At 44.8% G+C, this 7,853-nt stretch overlaps 1 pseudogene; it reads right to left on the bottom strand.

Moving 5' to 3' along the window:
- Positions 1 to 217: 217 nt before the first annotated feature.
- LOC120993884 lies at positions 218 to 6,634 on the bottom strand (annotated as a pseudogene).
- Positions 6,635 to 7,853: the final 1,219 nt, after the last annotated feature.

The following is a 7,853-nucleotide window of genomic DNA, read 5'->3' as shown; positions in this document are numbered from 1 at the left end:
CACCCTATCTGTATTGTTTTTTTTAAACAGATGCATTGTAAAATTTAATAAAAGCCATATCGCCATTTTTCTACCAGTGAATCTGAATGTAAATTACACTGTACACACAAATCAAACTGCCTACCCTGCACAACCGCAATACAAGTGTGCAGCGCATGTTTTACAATCCAGAGGGTAGCATTTTAACTCTCTGATTAATGAAACTTGTGGCCAAAATCTAGGACAGGGCAACTCCAGACAGTTCAAGTGTTGGTTTGGGGGTGCAAAACTAACAATACAAGCATACAACACATGTTTTACAATCCAGAGAATATTGTTAAAACTCTGAGTGAAAACACCTGAACTAGTAGGCGAAATCTGGGAGAGGGCTAATGCAGACAGTTCAAGTGTTGATGTGGGGGAAAACAATCTTAATACAAGTGTACAATGCATGTTTTACAATCCATAGTGCACCTCTCATCAAATGGCCGTAGAAGTCTACATGCGTCGCGCATGAGCAGCCACTGGCACAGTGAAAAGAAACCAAGCTCCCCAGAACCTGTCCTGCCGCAGAGTTCGTACAGGTAGTCGTTAACGGCACGTTTCTGCTGGAGCAGCCTATCAAGCATATACTGTACAAGGTGGAGTTCCAGCGCATCGGGCAGTCACAAATCAGATGTCTGACTGGCAAGTGGTGTCACCGCTGAGCATCAGAAAGGCGAGCCGTGGCCGTGTAAGATCTTCTAAAATGGCCAGAGATTTTCCTGGCCTGCCGCAAGATGTCTTGGACCCCGGGGTATTTGGCAACGAATTGCTGCATGACTAAGTTCAGGATGTGTGCCATGCACGACATGTGTGTCATTTTGCCCTGTTTCATCGCAGATTAGCACGGTTGTCGCACACCACTTTACCAACTGTCAAATTGAGCAGGGTTAGCCACTGATTGGCCTATGACCGCAGAGCTGAAAGCACTGCTGGACTGGTGTGGCTCTTGGCTTTTAAGCACAACAGCTGCAGCACAGTATGGCAACATCTCACCTGGCCCGTCGAATAGGTTCTGGGGAGGTTGGGGGGGGTGCAGCGGAAGAAGCGGTAACAGTGGAAAAGGAGGAGGAGTCAGCAGAGGAGGAGACGGAGGATGGAGTAGGAGGAGGAGGAGAAGAAGAGGCAGGCCTGCATGCAATTTCTGGCGGTAACACCAAATCCACATGGGTGCCACAGGTTACATGCTTGATGGCCGTCAGAAGATTCACCCAGTGGGCAGTAAAAGTTATGTACCTTTCCTGCCTGTGTTTGCTAGACCACGTGTCTGTGGTCCGATGTATCTTGGCACCAACACTGTGTGCCAGAGATATATTAACTTGCCGCTGAACTTGGCCATATTAGTCAGAGCTGCCCTTCTGGGAGAAATATTTCCTTCCGGGGACCTTCCATTGCGGTGGGCCAATTGCCGCAACTTTTCGAAATGCCTCCGAGTCCACCAATTTATATGGCAGTAGTTGGCGGGCTAGCAGTTGCGACAAGCCAGCGGTCAGCAGTTGGGCAAGAGGATTATCCGGCATCATCATTTTTTTACACTCAAACATTTGGGCCACGGAAGCCTGCCTTGTGCCAGATGAACACGACGACGGCACGGTGGAAGGTGGAGTGGAGGACAAATAGGAGGAGAGAGGAGAAGGAGAAGAGGCAGGACGTGGAGAGCCGGGAGTGTGGCTTTGTGGGTTCTGACGGCGTGCTCCCACTGGGCTCGTGATGGAAAGCCAGGTGCCTTCTTAAGGCGGTAATCCCTAGGTGAGTGTTACCGCAACTTATTCGTTGACAGCATAGGCTGCAGATGGCAACACTATTGTCAGCAGCTGACACGTTAAAGGGCTTCTGTCAGCCCACTAAACCGTTTTTTTTTTTGTTTACTAATAATCCCTACACTGCGATTTATGCATACATAAGTTAAATAATCATTTCTGTTCAGTAGAATTTGCTAAAAAGCGATTTTTAAAATATGCAAATTACCTTGCTACCAGCAAGTAGGGCGGCTACTTGCTGGTAGCAGCCGCATCCTCCGACCCTAATGACGCCCCCTCCGCATTGTGATTGACAGGGCCAGGGAACGGAATCGTTCTCTGCTGGCCCTGCCTGTTAGCATTCAAAATCTGGCGCCTGCGCCGCGGCCGTACCTATCTTCAATCTGCGCAGGCGCACTGAGAGACGGCAGGTATATGGAAAACCTCTATCACTACTTTGTGGAAGCTGATATATGGCAAGCCTCAATCAGTTGCTAGTTGAAGCTGGTATATCACCCTCAAGCAGTAATTTTGTGGCTGTGCAGTTGCCGTATCATTTAGTCTGCTGTCTTTAGGGAGCTGATGGTATAAGCTTAGCGCTGCTGGAAGTTACCTAGTTAGCAATATTTCTCCCAAAAAGCCATCCCTGCCTCGTACTGTCTCATGGTGAAGAACGTAAACCACCCCTTGCAATTGCCGACTTGCAGCAAGGTGCACGACACGGTGGACATCTGAAGCAGCTGTTACGAACAGGAACAGTACATGTCTTTCACGGTCTACTGGGTCAATAATTTTTTGCTACGGCAGGGAGGCAGAACCCTAGCAACAAGGCCAGATCCATTTGACTCTTCCACAATTGAGTTGGCCTGTCTCTCACATCAGGCACTTATCCACCTCATCCTCCATGTACACCCTCCTGTTCCCAAAATACCAGGGCACAGCGTCACACCCACTCCCCATTCTTCCTATCACATGTGTCAAGTCAAGTGTTGCCATGTGTTGTTGGAGCTGATCAGCCTGGGTTAGAGTAGCCACACAGGCAAGCAGTTGCTAAAGTACATCAAGTCTGTGAAGGTTCTCATTAATCCAGGTCATGGTATATCTGTAAAGAATAAATCAAGGCAATTGGACTTACTGTAGATTTCTTGAAAACGTTTCACTCGTTCTTCCAGCGAGCTTTCTCAATTCTGAGTGACTGTACAAGAATTCTCTGGGAATAAATATGTAACTGAATCAACATCTGGTAATTATACCCAGCATGGGGTCAGAGGTCATTATACCCAGCATGGGTTCAAAGGTGTTGATTCCATTATCCTAATTGGAGAAGTAGTAAACCAGTATGGCACACTAGGTGATGCTGCATGGAGTCGGGATCCCACCCCGTCATATATGATAAAGTAAACTCCAGCAAATAATTGTGGTGGTATTCTTGGTATTTATTGTAACGCGGCAAAATAACACTTTGTGACGTTTCGGCTAGGTAGCCTTTATCAAACAAAAGCCGCTCTGGAGGAAGGAGCCAGTTAGTGCTGCGCTGAGGGAGTGTGTAGCATGACCCTGCATGCGGTGGATAGGAGCGCTACACACTCCCTCAGCGCAGCACTAACTGGCTCCTTCCTCCAGAGTGGCTTTTGTTTGATAAAGGATACCTAGCCGAAACGTCACAAAGTGTTATTTTGCCGCGTTACAATAAATACCAAGAATACCAACGCAATTATTTGCTGGAGTTTACTTTATCATTATCCTAATTGGAGTCAGTAGGGGATAATGACCTCCCAGAAAAAGGTGTCAAGACAGCATTGTGTGTGGCAGACAATAGATGTCTAACCCCCCCGCCTCTATTCAAGCTTGGCTTCTCCATTTTTACGTAGATGGCCTGATTCACACCTCGTTTGTACCAATCGGCCTCCTTATCCAAAACACGTACTTGACTGTCTTCAAAGGTGTGACCTGTTTCTTTTAGATGTAAGTACACGGCTGAATCTTGACCAGAGGTTTTGGCCCTTTTATGCTGAGCCATACGCTGATGCAGTTGCTGTTTTGTTTCGCCGATATACAGTTCTGAGCATTCCTCATTACACTGGACTGCGTACACAATGTTGTCCATCTTGTGTTTAGGCGTTGGGTCTTTTGGGTGAACCAGTTGTTGCCTCAGTGTGTTGCTGGGTTTAAAGCAGACAGGGATATGATGTTTATTAAAAATCCTTTTGAGTTTCTCAGACACCCCAGCTACATATGGGATAACCATATTCTTGCGTCTGTCATGCTTCTCACCCTCACTGGTAGTGCTCTTTCTTCTCCTTCCTTCTGTTTTGACAAAAGCCAAATCTGGATACCCACAGGTTTTAAGTGCCCCTCTGAGGTGTTTGAATTCCTTCGCCTTGGCCTCTGTGCTGGTGGGGATTTTCTCTGCCTGGTGGTGTAGAGTCTGGATGACTCCCAGTTTGTGGTCTAGAGGATGGTGGGAATCAAATAGCAGGTACTGGTCTGTGTGTGTTGGTTTTCGATAGACCTCTATTCCCAGCTTCCTTCCCTCTTCCACTGTTATAAGACAGTCCAGAAACGGCAGTTTGTTGTTCTGCATATCTTCCCGCGTGAAATTGATGATGTTATGATCCACTGAGTTGATGTGGTCGGTGAAAGCCTGTAACTCTTGTTTATGAATTTTAACCCAAGTGTCATCCACATATCTGAACCAATGACTCGGTGTAATTCCCTTGAAAGTGGTCAGGGCTTTCCTTTCTACTTCCTCCATATACAGGTTCGCTACAATAAGTGAGACTGGCGATCCCATAGCACAGCCATGTTTTTGCTTGTAGAACTTGTCCTTATACTTGAAGTAGGTGGTAGTCAGACAAAGGTCCAGTAAGGCACACACTTGGTCTGGGCTAAGTTCTGTCCTGCAGCCTAAGGTGTTGTAGTAGCAACTGTTTCCTGACTGTTTCAATTGCCTCTGTAGTGGGTATGCAGGTGAAGAGGGATGCAACATCATAGGAGACCATTGTTTCTTCTGTGCCCAATACCAAGTTCTGGATTTTGGTGGTGAAATCCTGAGAGTTCTGTATGTGATGTTGTGTGTTTCCAACCAAGGGCACTAGGATTCTGGCTAAATATTTTGCCACATTGTAGGTCACAGAGTTAATGCTGCTGACAATTGGCCTGAGAGGGGTCCCATCCTTATGTATCTTAGGAAGTTCATAAATACATGGAGGGGCTTCCCCAGGGTAGAGGCGATGATACATAGCCCGATCAATGATTTTGTCCTTTTCTAGTTGTTGTAGTAGTTCTAAAACCTTCTTCTTGTAGCAACTGGTTAGGTCTCGTCTTAGGGCCTCATATGTGTTGTTATCATCCAGGAGTGTGGTCACCTTGGCATCGTAGTCAGATGTATTAAGTACAACCGGGCATCTTACTTAATCCGCAGGCAGGATGGTGATGTTTGTGTCTTTCTTCAGCGATGTAACCACCTTCCTTTCTTCTCTAGTCAAGTTTGAAGGAGGTGGTTTGGCACTGGCCAGAGCTGCAGACACTTTAAGGCGAAGTTGTTCAGCCTCACCCTGTGGTACTTTGTTGTTGTGGATTGAGGCTTCAGTGGCAATAATATCAACTATTCGTATGGTTCTTGGTGTGATTGCAAAATTCAACCCTTTAGCAAGGACATCCATCTCAGGCTGGGTGAGAACCCGGTCTAAAAGATTCTGCACCCATTTCTCTTTGTTTTGCACTGTCTTTGTTTCCTCCTTTCGCCTCCATGTAAGTTCCTCACTGGTATGGCTGTTTGCAGTTTGGGATAACAAAATTCAGAACTTGTTCTTCTGCCTCTCCTTGCTCATAGTGTGCTGAGCTAGCTGTGCATGTACTGTAAAATCGGCTACTTCCCTCCACGTTTCAGTGGGTAGCTGCAAAGTCAGGTCCTCTTCCAGCTGACTGATAGTTTGTTTCAACGCCTAAAGACAAGATGGACAACATTGTGTACGCAGTCCAGTGTAATGAGGAATGCTCAGAACGGTATATCGGCGAAACAAAACAACAACTACATCAGCGTATGGCTCAGCATAGAAGAGCCAAAACCTCTGGTCAAGATTCAGCTGTGTACTTACATCTAAAAGAAACAGGTCACACCTTTAAGACAGTCAAGTACGTGTTTTGGATAAGGAGGCCGATTGGTACAAATGAGGTGTGAAGGAGGCCATCTACGTAAAAATGGAGAAGCCAAGCTTGAATAGAGGTGGGGGGGTTAGACATCTATTGTCTGCCACATACAATGCTGTCTTGACACCTTTTTCTGGGAGGTCATTATCACCTACTGACTCCAATTAGGAAAATGTAATAAACACCTTTGACCCATGCTGGGTATAATGACCTCTGACCCCATGCTGGGTATAATTACCAGATGTTGATTTAGTTACATATTTATTCCCAGAGAATTCTTGTACAGTCACTCAGAATTGAGAAAGCTCGTTGGAAGAACGAGTGAAACGTTTTCAAGAAATCTACAGTAAGTCCAGTTGCCTTGATTTATTCTTTACAGATAAAGTACATTAAGCAGTAAACTTTCCGATGGCTGTAACCCTACCAACTCCAACTGGACAAGGTGGTCAGCGGCAATAGTGACAGTATAATGGATACATTGAAACTGGGGGAAATAACACATGTTCCATGCAAGATGCACATCATTAACTTAGTCGTGCAATGCTTTATAAAAAAGTACAGTGTCTTGCGCAAGGTGCTGACAATGTCCAGGAGACGGTCAACACAATTTAGCCATTGTTATGTGGCAAGAACGCTCTCTTAGACTTGCAGCAACATACCGGTCTACCATTACAGAGCTTAATCCATGACATTCCAAACCGCTGGAACTCAACTTTGTACATGCTCGAACATCTGTACGAGCAGTGGAAAGCCGTGAATGTTTTATGTCATGCACCAGACCACTTCAGCAGGGAGCATGTGTTGTTTTGAGGCCAGGCAGTGGCGGCTCACCCGAGACACCTTTCAGGTGCTGAAATCCTTTGAAGAGGCCAAAAAGTTTGTCAGTAGGGACAGCTGTGGCATGAATTATCTCATCCCCCTTATATTTACAGGTATCTTAGAACAGATGCTCATGCAGCAAGGGACAATGGTGGAAGTACAACAGCTAACACATCTTGCTGTCTCTCCCATAGCTGTTGGGGACCCACAAAGAGTAGTCTGAGGTGGACTGTGATGATTACGGTGACACCGGACATGACACCCAATCGTCTCAGTACAGGGCAGAGTCAGAAAGAACTGACTCCTCAGGCAGGCTGGCCAGAATGATGACCTATATGCTTGCTTGCTTGCTTACACACAGATGTATCATTGACATAAAGCAGTCTGATGATTACTGGATAGCCATCAAAGAAAATAGACCATCGCTATAAAAGAAAATAGGGGAATGTTTTCCTACCTCTGAAAGGGAGGCCAAATTACATTATTGGAATTATGTAGAATATAGTGGCTCACCTTACTTGTCACTCTGGTAATGGTGCCCTGCTGTAAGCGTTTCACCTAATCTCTTGAATTGAACAATTGTATATTAATCAGCAGGCACTCACCATCTGTATTTCACACATATATAACACATTTATTGAAATTATTAAAAATGTTGTAAAATTTAGTAGATAATAGAAATAAACAATAGTCAAAAATATATGACATAAAAAATATAGTCAATTAGCATACGACATAAAAAATATATAATCAATTGGCATAAATTATGAAAATATTCAGATAAATTTCGAATGAGACTTAGACATGCAATTGCCATCCAAAATATGTATTATCTATATGTCCTTATCAAAATTACTGGTGAGTCAATTCAAAGTTCCATACAAAAAATGCGTAGTTGCAATGGTTATAGTGATCTGCAGAATATATAATAGTCCAGAATTAATAGCTTTGACTTAATCCACTGAAATATCGGTTATTTTCGAGTGAAATAATCTGGCTATGTAGCTGTGATCGATAAGTATCTTTCGAATTGTCAATGCGATTTTTCTTGCGAATGACTAGATGATCGATTGTTTCTATTTATATAAGACTTGATGGTGCTTACTGCAGGGGTGTCCCTCC

Source organism: Bufo bufo, chromosome 3 (assembly GCF_905171765.1).
Source record: "Bufo bufo chromosome 3, aBufBuf1.1, whole genome shotgun sequence".
Lineage (NCBI taxonomy): Eukaryota > Metazoa > Chordata > Amphibia > Anura > Bufonidae > Bufo > Bufo bufo.
This window is presented reverse-complemented; position numbering and strand designations above follow the sequence as displayed.